Source organism: Lycium barbarum, chromosome 2 (assembly GCF_019175385.1).
Source record: "Lycium barbarum isolate Lr01 chromosome 2, ASM1917538v2, whole genome shotgun sequence".
In the NCBI taxonomy this organism is placed as follows: domain Eukaryota; kingdom Viridiplantae; phylum Streptophyta; class Magnoliopsida; order Solanales; family Solanaceae; genus Lycium; species Lycium barbarum.
In genome coordinates, this window is record NC_083338.1 from 98,084,661 (window position 1) to 98,095,862 (window position 11,202).

Below are 11,202 nucleotides of genomic sequence, written 5' to 3' on the forward strand. Positions count from 1 at the left end.
TGCCCGTTGCGGCCCTCCGGTTGGGTCGTGACAGCTTGCCTTAGCAAAAGCAATAAAAGGGGAAGAAGAAAGTTAGGGGGTCATATAATGCGATATCAAGAATCCAATTGTCAAGTCGCCTTTTGGATTAAAGTTCAAGAAGATAAAATCGTGAGGTCCCAAAGCCCAAAGGTTGACCCGGTCAATTACATTTTCCACTTGACCATTCAAAAGTTATGGTTTTCTGCAGGGTCCATTTGTTAAGGACGGTATTTTTATATATAATTCAAATTATTAAATTATTCGTACTTGTTCTGGTCATCTAAAAAAGTCAGATCTGCTGTAGAAATGCAAATCATAGTTGATTTCAACCCTTAATTTGGGACCAATTTAAGTGATACTTACAAACACGTATATTTGAACTTTTGTTATAAAATAATACAAATTGAGAGTGAAACAACAGAATTAGGAAGGAAGCTTGAGGAGAGATTTTATTGTCATAATTTTGATGTCTTACTTGGGAGATATATTTATAGGAAGAGAAGTTCTTGGTCACCAAGTAACTAGTTAGATTCTAACTAGATTAGTCCAATAGTAACTATAGTTATTACTTAGTTACATTGGTCTCCAATCAAACCTTGCTCTCCAAGTATAAATAAATACATATTTTACAATACATGGACATTCACTTATAATATTATTTATAACACTCCCCCTTGAATGTCCATTAATAGATAATGTGTCTCGTTAAAACCTTAATGGGAAAAACCTGTGGGAAAAAGTCCTAGTGAAGTAAAATGAGTACACATATCTAATAATACATCTTGATAGCAGCCTCATTAAAAACCTTGCCAGGAAAACCCAATGGGACAAAACCTTAGCTAAGGAAAAAAGAGTACAACGCGTATTTCACTCCCCCTAATGAAAACATCACTTTATTTCTCGGAGTCGGCGCATCCCAGTCTTGTTTACCATCTTCTCAAATGTTGAGGTCGATGATGCCTTAGTTAATAAATCTGCTGACTTGTCACTTGAATTTCTTGAATATACTTTCACCGCTATTTTGACGATCATCTGGAAAATAATTTTCGGCGAGATATATTTCTCGCGTTTCACCTTCAATGTATCATTCTTTCAGTTGAATTATGTTCAAGCAACATTGTCTTCATATAATGTAGTGGAACTTCATTCTTCAAGGAGAATCCTTTGCATTTTTGAAGAGTTAGCAATAACTGACTGCCTCCTTCACATTTTTGAAGAGTTAGCAATAACTGACTGCCTTATAGAACGAATGATATGACAACACCCATATATGCACACATATAATTTGTTTGAGCTCGAATTTTATAGAGATCATATAAATGCTGCCCTGCATTTCATAACCAACAAACCTTTGATAATATTGGTTAGAAATAATAAATTTATATCACTATTTGGTTCCTTATGATGTCTCCACGGGTAGAGTACGGTTATATCTTGCTTGCATATCAATAAAAGCATTATCTCATAGATAATAATAGCAGGATACATAAGTGCATCAATTGCACTAAGAGATGGTACTTGCTGACCATTTTCGTGAGATCTAAAATTGATCTTTCTTTATGTTAAGCGATTTTACTGCCATTGGCATACTCAATGGAATCGCTTTAAGACCTTTTAAATCCTTTAAGAATTTTCATATAAACTTCACTATACATGAAAATATTTCATTATACGCATTCAAGTCTTTTTTTCATGCACTTCCATACTACATGATACCTCATTGCATCCACCACAGGAGAACAATCTCCATACAATAATGTCAGGACTTTTGCGAGAAATCTTTATACCACAAGGCACGAGCCGTACTTTATATCTTATGGATTTATTTTTGATCTCGCTTTTCGCTCGAAAGTTTCTTTATATCCCACTGACATTATATCTTCAAATGTTTGGACTATAGATCCAAAATATTTCATATTTACCACGTGAAACCAAATATACTTGAATTGCATATTTTCATTTGGCCAATCATCTATCTGTCCACATTTGTTGATAGATTTAAATTCAAGATCCTCGTCACCATTTAAATGTTGAGCGCTACATTATATCAAAGATATTGTCGACAGTCATTTGAGATCGGTTCCAATGCGACATAACTTATCGAGATCTCTTCATTTTTTCACCATTTCTAGGTACCTGAACCTTTCCCAAGGTTTCATGAAGTGTTATGTCGTGGTGCTTTTTTAAAGGACTTGCCTCATTATTATGGCCATTTTGACCATTTGCTCCTCTCCTTCTTCAAGGAGATTTACCTTTGGAACCGATTGGTCTATCACGCTACAGGCGTACGATAGACTCTATCCTTCAAGGACTTTAATTCTAGTAGGAGGATCATTCTAGTGATAATTCATTATATATAATTTATTTATTTTCAGCTACTTATAATCTCTCCCCCTAATGTTAGGAATCTAACATTTACCCCAACCTTATTTGGGGACCCATCTTTGTGCGTTATGGTGGAGCAATTGAATCATATACCGCACATTCACATTTTTAGATGGGAATTATTTGGTTCCTGACCTTGAACCAATTGTGATAGGGGAACCATGTTGGCTTGATGCATATAAGTTGCTATATATTAAATAACACATCTCATACCAAAACTTTGTTTGGGAGATTTATTCTCATAACCAATTTTTTAGCAACTAATTAGAGGCATGTAATTTCTGCTAAACCAACTTAGATATAAACCAGCATTATCAACATAATTTCATAGTTTGTAACCATGCTCTTAATTTAACAGTTTGAGCAAAAAACCTTGCAAAAACCAAACTGCAAGTTGATACCAAATGCACATGTGACCATAAAATAGATGCATCTATTAAAATCATATAATAGTAAAGCGGTCCACATGGCAGGTGAACGGGACCATATTCACCTTTTTATGTTCTAGAATTGAGGAATTCAATCCCAACTTTAGCTGGTATAATGTTCGATTTATCATGAGAACAAGTAGCACAAGAGTATTCTTGAAGAATCTTTTATTTCTTCAATATATAATCACGTGAATTCTTAATTATATTTGCATCACATTAGAACCGGAATGGCCAACCGGTCATGCCAACTGATATTTATTTCAATAAACTTCTAGTTTATCATCGCATGTGATTCCATCATCATGCTCATATTTGTGTAGTACAAACAGGAGGGAAGCAGGGTAACATTTCACATTTATTTCTTACCCGCTATATGACTGCAGTAATATAAAGATATGAAATCTTTCCATCATTTATAGTCTCAATATGAATGGCCACTTTGGCGAATACCTTTGAAACTCAATAAGTTTCTTTGAGACTTACGACAATATAATGCTTTCTTGACAATCAATTTCATTCCTCCAAAGTAGTAATAAATTGGCTCTTTCAGAGCTCCCAGTTAGTTGTGTACTACCACATATTTCATAACACGAACCGTACGGTGAACATATCCTTTAAAGGAGAAAATTATATCATTTCGTTCATGATCAAAATTATTATAGGCAATACTCATTTCTTTCTTTAACCTTTTCCCTTCAATAATCATTAGCGAAAAGATGATCAATGGCTACTTATACCTTAATAACAATTTCTCTCAAACCTCTCCTAGAGGTGAGTTGTGCTACTAGCATAATACATAAGCACGTCTTTATCCATATCTTTTATCATATCTTGCCAAATTCACTTTCAAGATTGGGCCAGCATTCACGATGCTTATCACGAGTCACATTCTCTTCAAGGAATGGACTATAATTTTATATATGTGCTTCATAAATTTGATATAAACTCATTGTCATGTCTTAATGTTTATCATATTTATATGATCCACCTCAACATCACTTTGAAAGGTCAAGTGAGCCTCCACTTTGTATTCCTTTCTTTTGATGGAGGATTTATATAATTTATCAAATTAGGTCACACAACAATCGCGTGCTCACGACATTTCATACGACATTGAGGCAAATATTACCTTCACCTTTCAAAGGATCATTTTGAGAACCAATAGTGTTCTTTCTTTTATAATTTTCACAATGATGCCGATTATTTTGTCCCTTGTCAGGTCCACGTTCATTCATACGGACACAATAATTATTTTGTCATCTTTCTGACTTATCATGTACTGCTACCACATTCACTTCAGGGAATGGAGCATATCAAACCTGACGGGCTTCACAGCTTTTATTAAAAATTCATTATTCTGCATTAATCATCATTATATCATTAATATCGTGCATTGGTACTTAAACCCAATGTCTTATCCATCTAAAGGCGTTTTAAGCCATAATGTGATGGACTTGAACCCAACTTCTTATATTATCATCATAGCGCACGGGAACTCAAACCCGATGTCTTACCCTCTTGGTGCAATGAAGCTTGAATCCACCGTCTTACCCTAAACTAATAAGCATAATAGGCCAAAGTGCACCGAGACTCACTCTCGAGTCTTTTAAAATAATACCACTTTATAATTTTATGCATAACAATAATTAAGCTTTACCAAAACATGAAATATATCAATTCTTGTGGTCGAACATTTCCTGTAACCTGTATTACAGTTCAAAGTGGACCATAAAATCATGTCATAATATCTCTCGAATTTTTCATATTGCTCTTGCGGAGCAATTTTTGAGGCATGATATAAATTATGTTTCTCTTATACATTTCTTCAATAATAATCACTGTGAACCTTATGTAAAAGAATACTTTAAGTATTCAGGCTTTATTTATTTAAAATAAGAATATCCATTACATGGTCAGTCATAAGCATAATCAATTTAATATACTTATAATAACCAGAGTTGAGAAATATAATCACTTTTTAGTACTCGACTATAAACTCTGTTTCTTAAATGATCTTCTGATGTAAGATATCCAAACTAATGATGGTGCAGGGTGGATTTCATGCTCTGAAAAACAGTAATTAAAATAGTATTACCCATACAAATTAAGAAGTTTTGTGCACTATGCCATAGTCTATCAAATGCTTCTATATGCTCTTATTGTTCGCTGCCACAACATTTTTATCATCCAAATGAGATTTTGAATATTATCAAACGAACCTGATAAGTAGATGAATTGAGTTGTGTGGACAAAATGTAGTCAAAGACAAACTAACATAGATATGACCGAAAGGAAATCAAATACAGTAATTAATATCAATCAGTGATTAAAAATGTAGTCAAAGACAAACTAACATAGATATGATTGAAAGGAAATCAAATACAGTAATTAATATCAATCGGTGATTACAAGAAGGCTTTACATATAGGGTTTTACCATAATATAATGATTCATTAGAATCTTCAATGTGGCTTGGTTTAATTTCTTTCACATATCATCAAATTTAACGCTTTGAAAATTAGTATTCATTGGTAAGGGATCATAAAATTGTGAGTCCCATATAATAGAGGTTAATCAATGTGAAACAAAACAACTCCAAATAAGCCGTAGTACTAAAACTACTAAATTAACTTCCAACTTTTAAGTTCTCACTTTTGTATTGTTTTAGGCCACAATTATATTGCTCCTTACTAAGTACGTACTATATGTTTAGGAATATAACTCCACCGAAAGAAACTTAGTACGAGATCTAATGTCTAGGGAGTGAAAAAGCATAAAGCTAGATGTTGGTGCATCAATATAAATGTATACTCTTACCACTGTCAAGAAAGATTAGAATATAATTACCTGGCGGCCAAAAAGGTATAGGAGGCCGAAGCCATGAAAGTTAAAAGAGCACCTACCATGTACTCTTGATTCTTGATACAAAAGATGAATTAAGCAATTCGTGCTGATAAGGTGTTATAAAATAATACAAATTGAGAGTGAAACAAGAGAATTAGGAAGGAAGCTTGAGGAGAGATTTTATTGCCATAATTTTGATGTCTTACTTGGGAGATAAAACCTTCCTCTTTATAGGAAGAGAAGTGTTTGGTCACCAAGTAACTAGTTAGATTCTAACTAGATTAGTCCAAGAGTAACTATAGTTATTAGTATTACTTAGTTACATTGGTCTCCAACCAAGCCTTGTTCTCCAAATATAAATAAATACATATTTTACAATACATGGACATTCATTTATAATATTATTTACAACAGCTTTAACTATTTAAAAATTTGTAAAGTTGAAACTCCTTTTAGATCCAAAGAAAAGCTTGGCAAAATTCCAAAATAAGTGCACCCCATCTCGCTGACGTAGAAAACTGGATGGAGACTAGGCTCCTTATCAGAAATTCTCCTACCTAAGTGACTTAAATTGAATTGAGATTGAGGACTTATATGAAGTTACAATATAAAACTAATGTGTCATGACTCATGTATAGAATGTAAACAAAGTGGTAAAAAAAGGAAGAAAAAAACAAAATTCTTTTGCATAATTTCTTCTTGATACGAACAAGAATATAGTCAAAAGGGGCGTGTCTATAACTATGGTGGTCGGTGGCCCTTAATGAGTCGTTTCCTTGAAATTTCATAACAAGCTCTTTAATATAAAGCCTTGGCTTAATACCCAGATGGACCCTTAAACTTGGCATGTTTTGTAAGATAGGCATATAAACTTATAAGGTGACCAGATAGACACTTAAACTTACTCAAAGTGTATTTTTCAAGTTTTTCAGTTGTTTTGAAAACAAAAACTATATTTTTCAAACATTCACAATTTTCATGGCCAAACAAGCCCTAAATATATCACAAAATATTTTTTTTAAAATGCAAAAATAAGGCAAACGCATATACATGAGACTATAAATGTGCACTTAAACCAATAAATACTCGCTAATCGCAATTTTGCAGCTTTCAATTAACTCGGATTTTTTTTTACACTTGAATAATTAAAAAACAATAACTTTAACCAATAAAAATCCTTAAAAAAGGAAATTTCAAATTAAGAAATTTCTAAGTTCAGTATTTCAAGTGTAAAAGAAATTTCAAATTAAGAAAATTGTAAAGCCGAGAAGAAAATCCTTAAAAAAAAGAAATTTCTTAATTTGAAATTTCTTTTTTTAAGGATTTTTATTGGTTAAAGTTATTGTTTTTTAATTATTCAAGTGTAAAAAAAAAACCGAGTTAATTGAAAGCTGCAAAATTGCGATTAGCGAGTATTTATTGGTTTAAGTGCACATTTATAGTCTCATGTATATGCGTTTGCCTTATTTTTGCATTTTAAAAAAAATATTTTGTGATATATTTAGGGCTTGTTTGGCCATGAAAATTGTGAGTGTTTGAAAAATATAGTTTTTGTTTTCAAAACAACTGAAAAACTTGAAAAATACACTTTGAGTAAGTTTAAGTGTCTATCTGGTCACCTTATAAGTTTATATGCCTATCTTACAAAACATGTCAAGTTTAAGGGTTCATCTAGGTATTAAGCCTTTGTTTAATTTGGTTGACACTTTCCTACTTGCGTCCAAATTAGAGTGAGCCAACAAAGTTTATGATTTGTATTTCATTTTCAACGCCAAAGGTGCAAGGAAGTTCACTAGTTTGGTAAAATCATGACTGCCCGTTCACTCAAAATTCTTAAATAAGAAATGTCTATTTTCATATAGGAATTCGAGATTTTAAATTATTATTAGGTCTGAATGTCTTTTTTTATTTTTTATTTTTATTTTTTATGATAATAGGTGTTACTCAATATAAGTGTATATCGTTTAAAATTAAAATTTTATAAATAGAACTGGAATCGAAATTAGAGTTCCTCTTTTTTTTTTTTTTTTTTTTTGTCTGTAGAAGCTAGTTGAAGGTTATTTTCGTTGTTGTTTAATTATTAGACCTTTTCGCCATGCAATTTGGAGCTCAAATCTGATGTTTTGATTTATAATCAGTGTTTTGTTTATGAAGTTTGAACAAAACTTCAACTTCAATTTGATTTCAAGCCCCAAGTTGTACTAATTAAAAGGTAGGTTTTTAATTCCAAGTTTGTGATTTCAATTTTTATAAAATTTAAAACTTGACCCATAAATTTATATTTTGTAAAAAAGACTCACAATTTTAAATTTGTTTTAAAAAGGGTCATGCTTGATGTGAAGAGATTGTCCGTACCATGTGGGAAACTAGCTAGTTATTGCTATTATCAATTTATTGGACCAATGAATCTTTGTAAAATTATGTGTATTTGAAAATTTGTAATAGGAGTAGTATATTAGCATGTAATCGTAAATATTTATCTATAAAAGGAACATGCAAATATGTGATTTGTTAGTGTCGCACCTTAGAGTATTCCGATACATTATTTATGAACTATAGTTTGCTCATCTGGTAAGATTGTAAAAATTAGAAAAGTTTCATAGTTAATTACAAATTGTGGAATTTTCGTATTCATGAAAAGAAAAAGATGTCCAAATAAAATTTTAATTTCATATCGACCTTTGAAATCATGGTCAAAAGGGTGTTGGACTCTCAAGGGATAAATTTCACTACAAAATGTCATTTAACTTTATCATGTATGAGCCACAAGTACGACGAAGGGTATTCCAGTAAATTTGAACTTCTTAGGGCTAAATTGTAAACTTGCTGTCAGCCGTAGAAACAAACAACGTAGAAGTCTCACTCTCAATTGGATGCGTACACAGGACCGAGCCTTTTCTTCTTCTAGCCGGTTCCATATTGATGTCCTCCCTTTCTTCTACTCCTGTGTATTTTGTTTCCGCTTATGGGTATCATTCCCAAGTTGTCAATTTGTGGTTTCTAATTTTGGAGCCTTCATTTCATTCGTTACTTCTGGTAAAGTTTCGCTTTTTATTTTCTTTCTTGCAGTGTCATCAATTTTGGATTCTGTTGAAAGTTTGTCCATTTTACTTCAGTTTTAATTCTCTGAAGTGTATAAGAAAAGGTTTATATCTGCATAATTTTTCTAGACTTTTAACATGCATGTCAGTAGCTCTATCTGATCTGCACATCCATATTTGAACATAGATAGTTGGTGCATGTAATTATATAGTACATTCTTGTGAATTGGAGAACTATTTCCATAAGATTTATACAAATATAGAAATGCTTAGAAGGCATGAAGCAGTAAGTAGAATTTCATATTTTACACCCAATTAGATGTGATTATATTGTTTTGTCCGGTTTTTACTTACTTTGTGCACCCATTTGTTAGTAATGAGAAATTGATAGATTGCATTCTTTTGTTGGTAGTGTAAGTTTGGTTGAAAATCTATCAATTTTGGTATCTACTTGATAGTTTCTTATTTAGATTATGTGTGCATGCCAATAATTCTTGATTTGCACTTGTATGTTCAGAAATAAATACCTAGGTAGACATTTCAATTCTTCTACATCATGTTGTATACGGTAAACACCGGGTATACGTTAAACCGGTGAGACCGAAGGCCGAGGGAAGAAAGGGACAAGAACGTGCATGAAGGCTCCCGTTCTGAACCGGGGAAACGCTTGGACCAGGGCAAAGGAAGGGCGTCATTTGGTCCGGTTCTTCTATGACTGGTTGTTCGAGGCCGTATGTCCGTTTGACCGTGGCCGGTGGTCCGGGAGATCCGTTGCGCGGTTGCCACGCGTCGATGACGTCCTGCTGTGTTCAACTGCCAATCGTACGAGTGTCTGACCGTACGGGCTACCTAATCCAACTCAGAACTTTTTCTTTATTTTATTATTTTTTATGTTGTATGAAGCGCATGGGGCAACACTATAAATAAGGGGCATTGTCCTCCTTTTAGAGGGTTGGCTTCTACATTATCAAGAACTCTTGTAATAGCAAAATATACAAATCTCCCTCTCAATATATCAGATTCGATCTACATTTATTGTGCTTAATCCTTACGTTTCTTAAATCAAATACTGTTTATGTATTAATAGATACACGAGTATATAGCAAACCATTGATCATCAATTGCTCCTTTATAGCATATTCATATATTTCTTCTCTCTATCAAATAAGTACAAGATTTAGCCACATATCCTATACCTCACTTACAATTTTAATTGATTATCCAAATCCGGGGTAAACAGTTTGGCGCCCACCGTGGGGCTAGGATAATAGTGGTCTTTTAGCTTGATCTCTACCTTACTCATCTAAATCAAAAACACCTTTTGTTCGTGTCTGAAAAAACGGACTAAATGGCTGACAGTGGGCAATCTGGTCACGTCAACAACAACGAAATCGTGACCGAAAATGAAGGAAGCGGTCCACGAGGACCACCAAACCCCGCTGATCCTAACCCCGTTAATTCGAGGGAGGGCCTCAACCGTCAAAACACCGTGGACCAGGAGAATGCCACCTTACCGGCCACTGATCCTCTAAATACCCACAATTCTGTTACTTTTTCCCGGGCACAGGACCGGAAAGAACCGGGTACACCTAATGATAATATTGACTTACGTTTAATTTTTGAAATGTTGCAGGAGCAGAGAGCGGCGATTGCCGAACAGGGAATCGCAATAGCCCAGTTGCAAAACGGAGGGGATACAACGACCCCGGAAAAAACGAGCGGTGTTGCTGAACCCAGAAGGGAGGAGGCACGCGTTATTGAGAGCAATGGATACGGAGCTGGATCCTCCACCGAGGTTCTAAAAATGCTCGAAACTTTGACAAAACGGGTAGACTCGACCGAGAAGAGGGTCGAAACATACAACTCTCGGGTGGATCAAATCCCGGGGGCTCCGCCTTTACTGAAAGGGCCGGATTCGAAGAGGTACATCCAAAGGCCTTTTCCTCCGAGTGCGGCCCCGAAATTAATCCCGAAGAGGTTTAAAATGCCGGATATCCAGAAATATAACGGCACGATGGACCCGCACGAGCACGTGACCTCATACACATGCGCCATAAAGGGCAACGATATGGAAGAGGACGAAATTGAATCGGTATTGCTGAAAAAGTTCGGGGAAACTTTGTCAAAAGCAGCATTGACATGGTATGACCATCTACCCGAGCATTCGATCACCTCTTTCGAAATGCTCGCCGATGCCTTCATCAAAGTTCACGCCGGTGCCAAAAAGGTGCAGGCCCGTAAGGCCGACATTTTTCGTATAACCCAAAGAAACGACGAGTTACTACGAGAATTCGTCAACTGATTCCAAAGGGAGCGGATGGAACTCTCCCTGGTTCCAGAAGAATGGGCTGCCCAAGCTTTCACAAAGGGGCTCAATGTTCAGAGTTCAACAGCTTCGTTCAAACTAAAAGAAAGCTTGCTGGAGTACGAGGCTGTGACATGGGCTGATGTCCATAACCGATACGAGTCGACGATTCGGG

The 11,202-nt window shown here is 34.6% G+C and overlaps 1 long non-coding RNA gene across 1 annotated transcript; it reads right to left on the reverse strand.

The window, feature by feature from the left end:
- Positions 1–534: 534 nt before the first annotated feature.
- On the reverse strand, positions 535–6,247 carry LOC132626689 (uncharacterized). The gene is made up of 2 exons (XR_009577567.1): positions 5,685–6,247; positions 535–4,903 (listed from the first exon to the last, which is right to left on the reverse strand). It is a non-coding gene; the product is annotated as an uncharacterized LOC132626689 (long non-coding RNA).
- Positions 6,248–11,202: the final 4,955 nt, after the last annotated feature.